Below are 14237 nucleotides of genomic sequence, written 5' to 3' on the forward strand. Positions count from 1 at the left end.
CTAGACAGGAGTCCTGACGTTGCTGAACCAACAAGAGTTTTGAAGGGCCATCCCTGCCGTAACTTGAGAATATACCCCAGGTTCTCGCCAAACTCTAGAAAACCATGAGAATTTCCCCTTGCCACGAGATGAGGCCCGATTCCCCTGAATTGCGTGCAGAGCAAGTCCGGGTTCCCCATGAAACATGAAAGGAGCCTTGACTTCCTTGATGGAACTCCAGAGAGTCCCCATGAACACTCTCACAAGTATAGATGGACACTGAGGTCCCCGCAGCAACATAAAAATGCTCGGTGTACTCCAAATCAACTCGAGTTGAGGCCCGATTCCCCTGCATTGGCTCCAGAGCAATCCTGCATTCCCCATCAAACACGACAAGTGGCTTGACTTCCTTTAGGCAACGCCAGAGATTCCACGAGAATACCGTCACAAGTCTACAGGAACACCAAGTTCAGCACAACAACTCGAGAAAAGCTCCGTGTGCCCCAAATCATCTCGAGATGAGAGCTGATATCCCTGGCTTTGACTCAAGAGGAATACCAACTTTCCACAAGCACCATGCGAGGAGGCTTCTCTCAGCTATATGTATGTGAGAGGGACCCTGAGTTTGCTGCCTCAAGTGGAATGGACACCGAAATGCCCTGACTCGAAATAAGGCCGGAATTCCCTGCAGTGACTTGAACGCAGGCTCGTCTTTCATCTCACAAGATGAAGGGATGTCTGAATCCCCTGTGAAGACCCTAGAGAAAGCCCTAGTTCACCGCCTCATCTCGACAGGAGGCCTCACATCCCTTTGACAACACGAGAGGCACGCGGAGTTCAATGCTTCAAAAAGAGACGAAGCCTGACTCCTCTTGAAAACTGACAGGAGTCACAGTATCGCTCTGGCAACTGCAAAGGGAAACTTGGTCTCCCGCCTCACATCGAGAGCCGTCCCTATTGTCCTGCCAAGCCTCGAGGAGAATCCCAAGGTGTCCCTCGCTACTAGACAGGAGTCTCCACATCGCTGAACAAACAGGAGTTTTGCAGGGCCATCCCTGCCGTAACTCGAGAACATAACCCAGGTTCCCACCACAACTCGAGAAAACCATGAGAATTCCCCCTCGCCGCGAGATGAGTCCCGATTCCCCTGCATTGCGTGCAGAACAAGTCCGTGTTCCCCATCAAACACGAAAGGAGCCTTGACTTCCTAGATGAAACTCCACATAGTCCCCAAGAACTCTGTCACAAGTCTAGAGGGACCTTGAGGTCAATGCAGCAACATGAAAGAGCCCCATGTACCGCAAATCAACTCGAAATGAGGCCCGATTCCCCTACATTGGCTCCAGAGCAATCCTGCATTTCCCATCAAACAGGACAAGTGGCTTGACTTCTTTTAGGCAACTCCAGTGATTCCCCGAGAACACCGTCCCAAGTCTAGAGGAACACCAATTCAGCACAGCAACTCGAGAAAAGCTCCGTGTATCCCAAATCATTTCGAGATGAGAGCTGAATCCCTGGCTTTGAATCAAGAAGAATGCCAACTTTCCACAAGCACCTCACGAGGAGGCTTCTCTCAGCTATATGTATGTGAGTGGGACCCTGAGTATGCTGCCTCAAGTGGAATGGACACCGAGATGCCCTGATTCGGTGGGGACGAGAATTCCCTGCAGTGACTTGCATGCAGTGACTTGCATGCAGGCTCGTCTTTCATCTCACAAGATGAAGGGATGTCTGAATCCCCTGTGAAGACCCTAGAGAAAGCCCTAGTTCCCAGCCTGATCTCGAAAGAAGGCCTCACATCCCTTTGACAACAAGAGTGGAACGCGGAGTTCAATGCTTCAGAAGTAGACGATGACTGACTCCTCTTGAAAATTTACAGGAATCCCAGGACCCCTGTGGCAACTTGAAAGGACACTGGGTCTCCCGCCTCACCTCGAGAGGCGTCCCTATTGCCCTGCCAAGCCTCGAAGAGAATCCCCAGTTGTCCCTCGCAACTAGACAGGAGTCCTGACGTCGCTGAACAAACCCGAGTTTTGAGGGGCCATCCCCGTCGTCACTCGAGAATATAACCCAGGTTCCCGCCGCAACTCGAGAAAAACCATGAGACTCCCCGCTCGATGAGAGATGAGATCAGATTCCCCTGCATTGCGTGCAGAGCAATTCCGTGTTCCCCATCAAACATGAAAGGGACCGTGACTTCCTTGATGGAACTCCAGAGAGTCCCCAAGAACACTGATACAAGTCTAGAGGGACTCTGAAGTCACCGCAGCAACACTAAAGAGCTCAGTGTACCCTAAATCAACTCGAGATGAGGCCGATTCCCCTACATTGGCTCCAGAACCATCCGGCGTTCCCCAAAACACAACAAGTGGCTTGACTTCCTTTAGGCAACTCCAGAGATTCCCCGAGAACACCATCCTAAGTATAGAGGAACACCACGTTCAGCACAGCAACTAGAAAACAGCTCCGTGTACCTCAAATCATCTCGAGAGGAATGCTGATTCCCTGGCTTTGACTCAAGAGGAATGCCAGCTTTAAACAACACCTAAAGAGGAGGCTTCTCTCAGCTATAGGTACGTGAGAGGGACCCTGAGTTTGCTGCCTCAAGTGGAATGGACACTGAGATGCCCTGACTCGAAATAAGGCCGGATTTCCCTGCAGTGACTTGAATGCAGGCTCGTCTTTCATCTCACAAGATGAAGGGATGTCTGAATCCCCTGTGGAGACCCTAGGGAATACCCTAGTTCTCCGCCTCATCTCGACAGGAGGCCTCACATCCCTTTGAAAGCACGAGTGGAATGCGAAGTTCAATGCTTCAAAAGTAGACGATGTAGGTGTAGCAGTAGCTAACACCTCCATCATGTCATATACTTACTACTGCATTATGTGATAGGAACATTGAAGATATACTCTCTTAACAACTTCAAGTATTTAATTCAGTGCTGTTAACTATGATCACCATGCTATGCATTAGATGCCCAGAACTTATTCACCTTTTACCTTGAAGTTCGTATTCTTTGACCAACACCTCCCCATTTATCCCATCCTCCCCCTGGGCCCTGGTAGCCATTCGTCTACTCTCCGTCACTATGTATTCAACTTTTAAAAAAGCTGCATGTAAGTGGGGCTTCCTTGGTGGCTCAGCAGTAAAGAATCTGCCTGTAATGCAGGAGATATGGGTTTGACCCCTGGGTGGGGAAGATCCCCTGGAGAAGGGAATGGCAACCCACTTCAGTATTCTTTCCTGGGAAATCCCATGGATAGAGGAGCCTGGAAAAGGGTTGCAAAGAATTGGACATGACTTAGTAACTAAACAACAACAACATGTAAATAAGATCACCCCCTATTTCTTTATTTGTGACTTGTTTCACTGAGTATAACACCCTCTAGATCCATCCATATTATTGCAAATGGCAAGATTTTTTTACATGGTTGAGTAATATTCCATTGTGTATGTCTATGTGTATGTGTGTGTGTGTGTGTGTGTGTGTGTGTGTATGTGTGTATGTATATATATCCCCTACCTGTTTATCCACTTGTCTGCTGACAGACACCCAGGCTCTTTCTGTACCTTGGCCACTGTGAGCGATGTTGTGATGAGCATGTGGGGACAGACACCCATGAGTCAGGGCATACAGGTGGTCTCTAGAAGTGAGAATAACTTCCATCTACGAGTCAGAAAGAACACTGAGAAACTAAATTCTGCCAATTATCTGAGTAGGCCTGGAAGCAGATTTCCCCTCAGAGTGTCCCACAAGAGCCCAGCCAATACCACCTTGATTTTGGCACTGTGAGCCCTTGAGTAGAGAACCCAGCTGAGCTTCCTTGAGCTGTGAGATAATAAATGGGCGTTATTTTAAGCTGCTAAGTTTGTGATAATTTGTTATGACAGCAATGAAAAACTAATACACGCAGTAGTTATCTATCACTGAATGATCAGGGACCCTGAAATCTTTGGAACAAGTATGCTTTTCTCCAACCCAAGAATCAGGCCCACTTTGAGAGATCTGGCTTCTCTTGACTTCCCAAAGACAACAAACTGATGCTTTCAACTATGGTTAGAATACCATTTTCAGTTCCCCTGGTGTTACACATTTAAATTAACCAAAATAATAGAGGTTGTTCTATATTTTTTTTCAGGTTGTGGGGGAAACATTTGAGAGAGATTGTCCCCTTTGCATAAACTGGGCTATGTCTAACTAATAGTTCGATTTTCTATTAAGCTTCAGGGGAAGTGAGAAATGGTGGTTTTCATAGAATTAGTAAATGCCACCAAAACTAAAGGTCAAACTAAGTTGACATTAAATACAGTATTTCCAGTGGGGCAGTGTGGGGTGCTTGAAAGAACAGTTCCAACAAGTCCCTACAATGCCTATTCTCTGAGCTTGTTATGAGTGCTAATGGAATCCAGTAAAACTCTGTCCATCCCCGGCCTTTCCACTTGTGACATATATTAACCACAAGTCTGTTTTCACAGACAAAGCGCCCTTGGCGACCAATGTGGAGAAGAACCGTGTGGCTGATTCCACATTGCAAATGTTGCATTCATCCATGCAGGCTTCTCAGAGCCCCTGGCACTGCCAGCTTTCAGGATCACTGTGAACTCAACACTGATTTATCCCCTCATGTGGCTTTGGAGGACAGAGAAATAAAGGAGCATGGACACAGGGCAGATTACAGCTGAGTTGAGTTTGCACAGGAAACTCAAGCTTGAATTAAGGGCCTGGTATCCTGGGAGTTTCAAGAAGCAGAGGGAGGAAAGCTTATACAGAAAATACACACAGACTTGGGAACCAGACTGCTATAGGTATGAATCCCAGATCCACCACTTAATAGCTGTGTATCCTTAGCCTGGTGTCTCAGACGATAAAGAATCTGCCTGCAATGCAGAAGACTCAAGTTCAGTCCCTGGGTTGGGAAGATCCCCTGAAGGAGGGAATGGCAACTCATCCCAGTATTCTTGCCTGGAGAATCCCATGGAGAGAGGAGACTGGTGGGCCACAGTCCATGGGATTGCAAAGAGTTGGACATGAACAAATGACTAACATCCTGAGATGTGGGCTTCCCAGTGGCCCTAGTAGTAAAGAACCTGCCTGCCAATGGAGGAGACCCAAAAGACACAGCTTCGATCACTGGGTTGGGAAGATCCTCTGGAGGAGGACATGGCAACCTACTCTGACATTATTGTCTGGAGAATCCCTCGGACAGAGAAGCCTGGGAGGCTCCGGTCTATAATGTCGCAAAGAGTAGGACACAACTGAAATGACTTGGCACGAATTCATCCTTAGATATGGTTTTAACCACCTTGATCCTCAATTTCCTCATCTGTAAAATAATGAGGAGATACCCCACACCCAAGGGCAAAGGTGAAGCCCCAGCAAGATGGTAGGAAGGGTGAAATCACATTTAGAATCAAACCCCATACCCACCAGAGATGCTCAGAGGGCTCAAGGGCCCAGAGAACCTACAGAGACTGAGACAGAACTGTGTTTCAGTACCTCCTGAGGAGGTACAGGTCAACAGTGGACTGCTGCAGGGGCAGGGGCTCTGGATGCAGTAGACCTGGGTATGGCATAAATACTCTTGGAGGAGATTGCCATTAGCCCCACCACAGAACTGCCAGAACTTATGCAGGACTGGGAAAACAGACTCTGGGAGGGCACAAACAGAATATTGTATGCATCAGGACCCAGGAGAAAGGAGCAGTGACCCCACAAAAGACTGACCCAGACTTGTCCATGAGGGTCCAGGAGTCTTTGGCAGAGACATGCATCAGTGTGGCCTGCTGCAGGGTTGGAGACACTGAGTGTAGCAGTGCATGCATGGGACCTTTTGAAGGAGGTCACCATTATCTTCATTAGCTCCACCATAGTTTGGCCCCAGGTCAAATAACATGGAGGGAACACAGCCCCACCCATCAACAAAAATTGGATTAAAGATTTATTGAGCATGGCCCTGCCCATCAGAATAAGACCCAGTGTCCCCCTCAGTCAGTCTCTCCCATCAGGAAGCTTCCATAAGTCTCTTATCCTTCTCCATCAGAGGCCAGACTGACTGAAAATCACAATCACAGAAAACTAACCTATCTGATCACATGGACCACAGCCTTGTCTAACTCAATGAAACTATGAGCCATGCTGTGTAGGGCCACCCAAGATGGATGGGTCATGGTGGAGAGTTCTGACAAAATGTGGTCTACTGGAGAAGGGAATAGCAAACCACTTCACTATACTTGCCTTTAAAAGAAGAGAAGCGAAAGGCAAAGGAGAAAAGGAAAGATACACCCATCTGAATGCAGAGTTCCAAAGAATAGCAAGGAGAGATAAGACAGCCTTCCTCAGTGATAAATGCGAAGAAATAGAGGAAAATAATAGAAGGGGAAAGACTAGAGATCTCTTCAAGAAAATTAGAGATATCAAGGGAATATTTCATGTGAAGATGGGCACAATAAATGACAGAAATGGTGTGGACCTAACAGAAACAGATATGCAGATGACACCACCCTTACGGCAGAAAGTGAAGAGGAACTAAAAAGCCTCTTGATGAAAGTGAAAGAGGAGAGTGAAAAAGTTGGCTTAAAGCTCAACATTCAGAAAACTAAGATCATGGCATCTGGTCCCATCACTTCATGGAAAATAGATGGGGAAACAGTGGAAACAGTGTCAGACTTTATTTTTGGGAGCTCGAAAATCACTGCAGATGGTGATTGGAGCCATGAAATTAAAAGATGCTTACTCCTTGGAAGGAAAGCTATGACCAACTTAGATAGATATTAAAAAGCAGAGACATTACTTTGCCAACAAAGGTCCATCTGGTCAAGGCTACGGTTTTTCCAGTGGTCATGTATGGATGTGAGAGTTGGACTGTGAAGAAAGCTTAGTGCCGAAAAATTGATGCTTTTGAACTGTGGTGTTGGAGGAGACTCTTGAGAGTCCCTTAGACTGCAAGGAGACCCAACCAGTCCATCGTGAAGGAGATCAGTCCTGGGTGTTCATTGGAAGGACTGATGTTGAAGCTGAAACTCCAATACTTTGGCCACCTGATTCGAAGAGTTGACTCATTGGAAAAGACCCTGATGCTGGGAGGGACTGGGGGCAGGAGGAGAAGGGGACGACAGAGGATGAGATGGCTGGATGGCATCACCGACTCAATGGACATGAGTTTGAGTAAACTCTGGGAGTTGGTGATGGACAGGGAGGCCTGGCGTGCTGTGATTCATGGGGTTGCAAAGAGTCAGACATGACTGAGTGACTGAACTGAACTGAACTGAACAGAAGCAGATAATATTAAGAAGAGGTGGCAAGAATACACGGAAGAACTATACCAAAAAGATCTTCACGACCCAGAAAATCACAATGATGTGATCACTCACCTCAAGCCAAACATCCTGGAATGTGAAGTCAAGTGGGCCTTAGGAAGCATCACTATGAAAGAAGCTGGTGGAGGTGATGGAATTCCAGCTGAGCTATTTCAAGTCCTCAAAGATGATGCTGTGAAGAGTGCTGCATGCAATATGCCAGCAAATCTGGAAAACTTAGCAGTGGCCACAGGACTGGAAAAGATCAGTTTTCATTCCAATCCCAAAGAAAGGCAGTGCCAAAGAATGCTCAAACTACCACACAATTGCACTTATCTCACATGCTAGCAAAGTAATGCCCGAAATTTTTCACGTGAGGCTTCAACACTACGTGAACCATGAACTTCCAGATGTTCAAGCTGGTTTTAGAAAAGGCCGAGGACCCAGAGATCAAATTGCCAACATCCATTGGATCATCAAAAAAGCGAGACAGTTCCAGAAAAACATCTACTTCTCTTTCATTGACTACTTTGACTTTGACTGTGTGGATCACAACAAACTGTGGAAAATTCTTAAAGAGATGGGAATACCAGACCACCTGACCTGCCTCCTGAGATATCTGTATGCAGGTCAAGAAGCAACAGTTAGAACCGAACATGGAACAACTGACTGGTTCCAAATTGGTAAAGGAGTATGTCAAAGCTGTATATTGTCACCCAGCTTATTTAACTTATCTGTAGAGTCCATCATGAGAAATGCTGGACTGGATGAAGCACAAGCTGGAATCAAGATTCCTGGGAGAAATATCAATAACCTCAGATATGCAGATGAAACCAACCTTATGGCAGAAAGCAAAAGAACTAAAGAGCTTCTTGATGAAAGTGAAAGAGGAGAGTGGAAAAAGTTGGCTTAAAACTCAACATTCAGAAAACTAAGATCATGGCATCTGGTCCCATCACTTCATGGCAAATAGATGGGGAAACAGTGGAAACAGTCAGAGACTTTATTTTCAGGGGCTCAAAAATCACTGCAGATGGTGACTGAAGCCATGAAATTAAAAGATGCTTACTCCTTGAAAGAAAAGCTATGACCAACCTAGACAACATATTAAAAAGCAGAGACATTACTTTGCAAACAAAGGTCCATCTAGTCAAAGCTATGGTTTTTCCAGTAGTCATGTTTGGATGTGAGAGTGGACTATAAAGAAAGCTGAACACTGAAGAATTGATGCTTTTGAACTGCAGTGTTGGAGAAGACTCTTGAGAGTTCCTTGGACTGCAAGGAGATCCAACCAGTCCATCTTAAAGGAAATCAGTCCTGAATATTCATTGGAAGGACTGATGATGAAGCTGAAAGTCCAATACTTTGGTCATCTGATGTGAAGAACTGATTCATTTGAAAAGACTGGGAAAGATTGAAGGCAGGAAGAGAAGGGGACAACAGACGATGAAATGGTTGGATGGCATCACCAACTCAATGGACAAGAGTTTGAGTAAACTCTGGGAGTTGGTGATGGACAGGGAAGCCTGGCCTGCTGCAATACATGGGGTCACAAAGAGTCTAACACGACTGAGTGACTGAAATGAACTGAACTGAAAATGAGATAGTATTAGATTAAAAGTAAGATAATTGAAGAAGTGAACACTCCCCCACTTCATTGTTTTCTATTATTCTTACTTTTTATTTGTACATTTTACTTGTTACTCTTTTTTCCCCCATTTATGTTTATTAGTTGGAGGCTAATTACTTTACAATATTATAGTGGTTTTTACCATACGTTGACATGAATCAGCCAAGGATTTACAAGTATTCCCCATCCCGATCCCCCCTCCCACCTCCCTCTCCACCCGCTCCCTCTGGGTCTTCACAGTGCACCAGCCCCGAGCACTTGTCTCATGCATCCACCCTGGGCTGGTGATCTGTTTCACCCTTGATAATATACATGCTTCGATGCTCTTGTTTATTATTTAATATCTATCTCCCTATCAACCAGAATGTAAGTTCCATGATGTCAGGAACTTTGCTTGTTTACTTTGGTTGGCCTAGAGGCAACAAGGCAATAATCTTCCCTGGTGACTCAGTCGATAAAGTGTTCGCCCAGAATGTGGGAGACCTGGGTTCGATCCCTGGGTCAGGAAGATCCGGTGGAGAAGGAAATGGCAACCCACTCCCATATTCTCGCCTGGAGAATTCCATGGGTGGGCCTGGTAGGCTACAGTCGACTGGGTCACAAAGTGTCGGACATGGCTAAGTGACTAACTTAGAGGCAACAAGAGGCAGGAGAGCTTAGTGGTTAAGAGCAACGGCTCCAGAACCAGATTTTGAGGTTTCAATATGGACTGCTGTGTGAACCTGGGACAATTACTCAACTTCTCAATTCCTCAGTTTTCCTATATTTAAAATGACAGTAATAAAACTTTCCAAGGGAATTCTACTGCCTTGTTGGTGGGAATGTAAATTGATATAGCTACTATGGATAACAGTGTGGAGATTCCTTAAAAAACTAGGAATAAACTACCTTGCTTGCATGTATGCCAAGTTGCTTCAGTCATGTCCCACTTTTTGTGATCCTATGGACTGCATCCCACCAGGTTCCTCTGTCCATGGGATTCTCCAGGCAAGAATACTGGAGTAGGTTGCCGTGCCTTCTTCCAGGGGATCTCCCTGACCCAGGGATTGGACCTATGTCTTTTATGTCTCCTGCATTGGCAGGCAGGTTCTCTACCACTAGTGACAGCTGGGAAGCCCCTAAAACTACCATATGACCCAGCAATCCCACTACTGGGCATACTCTGAGAAAACCACAAATCTAAAAGACATATATACACTAATGTTCATTGCATCACTATTTACAATAGCAAGGATGTGGAAGCAAGCTAGATATTCATTGACAAGTGAATGGATAAAGAATATATAGCACATTTATACAATAGAATATTACTCAGCCATAAAAAGGAATGAATTTGAGTCAGTTGTAGTGAGATGGATGAACCTAGAACCTGTTATACAGAGTGAAGTATAACTTCACTTATTTTTCTGACTGATGAGAAAAGAGAAAAATAAATATCATATATTAACTCATGTATATGGAATCTAGAAAAATATACTGATGAACCTATTTACATGGAAGGTATGGAGATGCAAATATAAAGAATGAACTTGTGCACACAGTGGGGGAAGGAGAGGGTAGGACGAACTGATGAAGCAGCATTAACCTATATACACAGTCATGTGTATAATAGAAAACTAGTAGGAAGCTGCTGTGTAACACAGGGAACCCAGCTTGGTGCTCTGTGACAACCTAAAGGGGTGGGATGGGAGAGGGGAGGGAGACTCAAGAGGAAAGGGATGTGTGTGTGTGTGTGTGTGTGTGTATATACACACACATATATATATATATATAATTATGACTGATTCATGTTGTTGTGAAGCAGAAATCAACACAGCATCGTAGAGAAATTTTCCTCCAATTAAAAAAAAATAATAATAGAGAGGACTTCCAGTTCAAGATGGCAGAGTAGGACATACGCTCATCTCCTCCTGTGAGAACACCAAAATTGCAACTATTGAACAACCATTAACAGGAGGATGCTGGAACCCACCAAAAAAAAAAAAAAAAAAAAAAAAGAGACCCCATGTCCAAAAACAAAGAAACTGCAGTGAGACAGTAAGAGGGGTGTAACCACGGTAAAATCAAATCCCATACTTGCTGGGTGGGTGACCCACAAACTTGACAACAATAATACCAAACAAATTCTCATACTGTTGTGAAGGTTCTGAACCCACATCAGGCTTCCCAGCCTGGGGATCCAACAAAGGGTGGGAAATCCCAGGGAATCTGACCTTGAAAGCCAGCTGGATTTGATTATAAGATTTCCACAGGACTAGGGGAAACAGAGACTCCAGTCTTGGAGGCACAAACAAAACCTTTGCGCACCAAGACCCAGAGGAAAGGAGTAGTGACCTCACAGGATACTGAACCATTACCGCCTGCTAGTGTTGGGGGGCCTCCTGTGGAGGCATTGGTTGGCAGGGGCTCACCACAGGGACAGGGCACTGGTAACAGCAGGCCAGGAAGGTACTCCTTGGCATAAATCCTCTTGGGGTTCACCATTAACCCTACCAGAGAGCCTGTAAACCCCAGGGATGGGTCTCCTCATACCATATAATGAACCCAAACCAGGAGGAAATTCAACCCCACACACCAGAAGAAAATTGGATTAAAGTTTACTGAGCAAGGTCCTGCCCACCAGTCCCACCCACCAGGAAACTTACACAAGCCTCTTAGCCTTCTCCATCAGAGGGCAGACAGAAAGCAAGAAGAAGCACAATGGCAAAGTGCTAAAGCAAAAACCATATTACAGAAAGTTAATCAGGTTGAAAAAGCAGAAAGTTGTGTCCCAGATGAAGAGACAAGATAAAACCCGAGAAAAACAATGAAATGAAGTGGAGATAGGCAAACTTCCAGAAAAAGAATTCAGAATAATGATAGTGAAAATAATCCAGGATCTTGGAAAAACAATGAAGAAAATGCAAGAAATGTTTAGCAATGACCTAGAAGAACTAAGGAACAAACAAACAGAGGTGAACAATACACTAGAAGGAATCAATAGCAGAATAATTGAGGCAGAAGAACAGATAAATGACCTGGAGAACAGAATGGTGGGAATCACTGCCACAGACAGGATATAGAAAAAAGAATGAAAAGAAATGAAGTCACCCTGAGAGATCTCTGGGACAGTGTTAAAAGCACTAACATTTGCATTATGGGGGTTCCAGAAGGAAAAGAGAGGGGAAAAAGGACCTTAGAAAATATTTGAAGAGACAACTGAAAACTTCCCTAACATGGGAAAGGAAATAGCCAACCAAGTCTAGGAAGCACAGAAAGTCCCAGGCAGGATAAATTCAAGGAGGAACACACCAAGACACATAGTAATCAAACTGACAAAAATTAAAGACAAAGATAAAATATTAAAAACAACAAGAGAAAAATAAATAACTTACCAGGAAACTCCCATCAGGCTATCAGAATCATTTCTCAACAGAAACTCTACAAGCCAGAAGGGAATGGCACCATGTATTTAAAGTGATGAAAGGGAAGAACATACAACCAAGAATACTCTGCCCAGCAAGACTCTCATTCAGATTTGATGGAGAAATCAAAAGCTCTCTAGACATGGAAAAGTTAAGAGAATTCAGCACCACCAAACCAGCTTTACAACAAATGCTAAAGGAACTTCTCTAAGCAGGAAACACAAGAGAATGAAAAGACCTACAGAAAATAAAACAAAAACAATTAAGAAAATGGTAATAGAACCACACATACCAATAATTACCTTAAATGTAAATGGATTAAATTCACCAAAGGAAAGACATAGACTGGCTGGGTGGATGAAAACATGTGCATGTATGCTCTGCCACTTAACACTGCTTGACCCCTCAAACTGTATGTAATTATTTTATATTGTTACATTAATAATGTTCCAATTATGGCTTGCAATTGTAATTATCTTTTGTTTTTTGTCTGGCTATTTTCTGTAAAAATCAATAAACATCTTTTACTATTGTGATTATGTAACTATTATTCCCTTAATACCATTGTATCACGATTGGTCAACAGAAGAATAATAGAACTCTATATCACCAAAACTATGATTTAATAGAAAAGGCTACAATCACTTTTTTAAATCCAGATGCACATCAGAATTATCTTGAAATATTTTGAAAAATGTAAATGCCCAGGTACTGCTTTCTTTTTCTCCAGAGCTCCAGATAAATTTCTAATGAGCAGTAGTGTTTAAAAACAAGTGAACTATATGATGATCCTTTAATTTTAACTAGTTTGTTTCACTTTTTTTATTTCATATTCAGTGCTCCCATTACATTTATTTTATGTTTTCCAGTTTCTCCATCTTTTTTCTTTTGATGTTATTTCTCAAGCCTTTCTCAAGTATAGTAGAAAAGCTTTTGTATACATATGTATAAATAATATGCATAATGTGTGTATTTTAGAAAACTTATGAATCTTTGACCAACTAAAAAATTTATGAAATTTATTTTGATTCCACTTGTTTGACTTAGATTTCTATTTTTAAAAAATAAATATGCAACAAGCAGCAAAGGTTTATTGTATAGCCAGGGAACTACAGTCAATAACTTGTAACAACCTTTCAGTTCAGTTCGGTTCAATTGCTCAGTCATGTCCAAATCCTTGTGATCCCATGAACCGCAGCACGCCAGGCCTCCCTGTCCATCACCAACACCTGGAGTCCACCCAAACCCATGTCCATTGAGTCGTTGATGCCATCCAACCATCTCATCCTCTGTTGACCCCTTCTCCTCCTGCCCTCAATCTTTCCCAGCATCAGGGTCTTTCCCAGTGAGTCAACTCTTCATACCAGGTGGCCAAAGTTTTGGAATTTCAGCTTCAACATCAGTCCTTCCAATGAATACACAGGACTGATCTCCTTTAGGATGGACTGGTTGGATCTGCTTGCAGTCCAAGGGACTCTCAAGAGTCTCCTCCAACACCACAGTTCAAAAGAATCAATTCTTTGGCACTCAGTTTTCTTTATAGTCCAACTCTCACATCCATACATGACCACTGGAAAAACCATAGCTTTGACTAAACAGACCTTTGTTGGCAAAGTAATGTCTCTGCTGTTTCATATGCTGTCTAGGTTGGTAATAGCTTTTCTTCCAAGAAGTAAGCATCTTTTAATTTCATGGCTGCAACCACCATCTGCAGTGATTTTGGAGCCCAGAAAAATAAAGTCAGTCACTGTTTCCACTGTTTCCCCATCTATTTGCCATGAAGTGATGGGACCAGATGCCATGATCTTAATTTTCTGAATGTTGAGCTTTAAGCCAACTTTTTCACTCTCCCCTTTCACTTTCATCAAGAGGCTTTTTAGTTCCTCTTCACTTTCTGCCATAAGGGTGGTGTCATCTGCATATCTGA

This window comes from Dama dama, chromosome 22 (genome assembly GCF_033118175.1).
Source record: "Dama dama isolate Ldn47 chromosome 22, ASM3311817v1, whole genome shotgun sequence".
Classification (NCBI taxonomy): domain Eukaryota; kingdom Metazoa; phylum Chordata; class Mammalia; order Artiodactyla; family Cervidae; genus Dama; species Dama dama.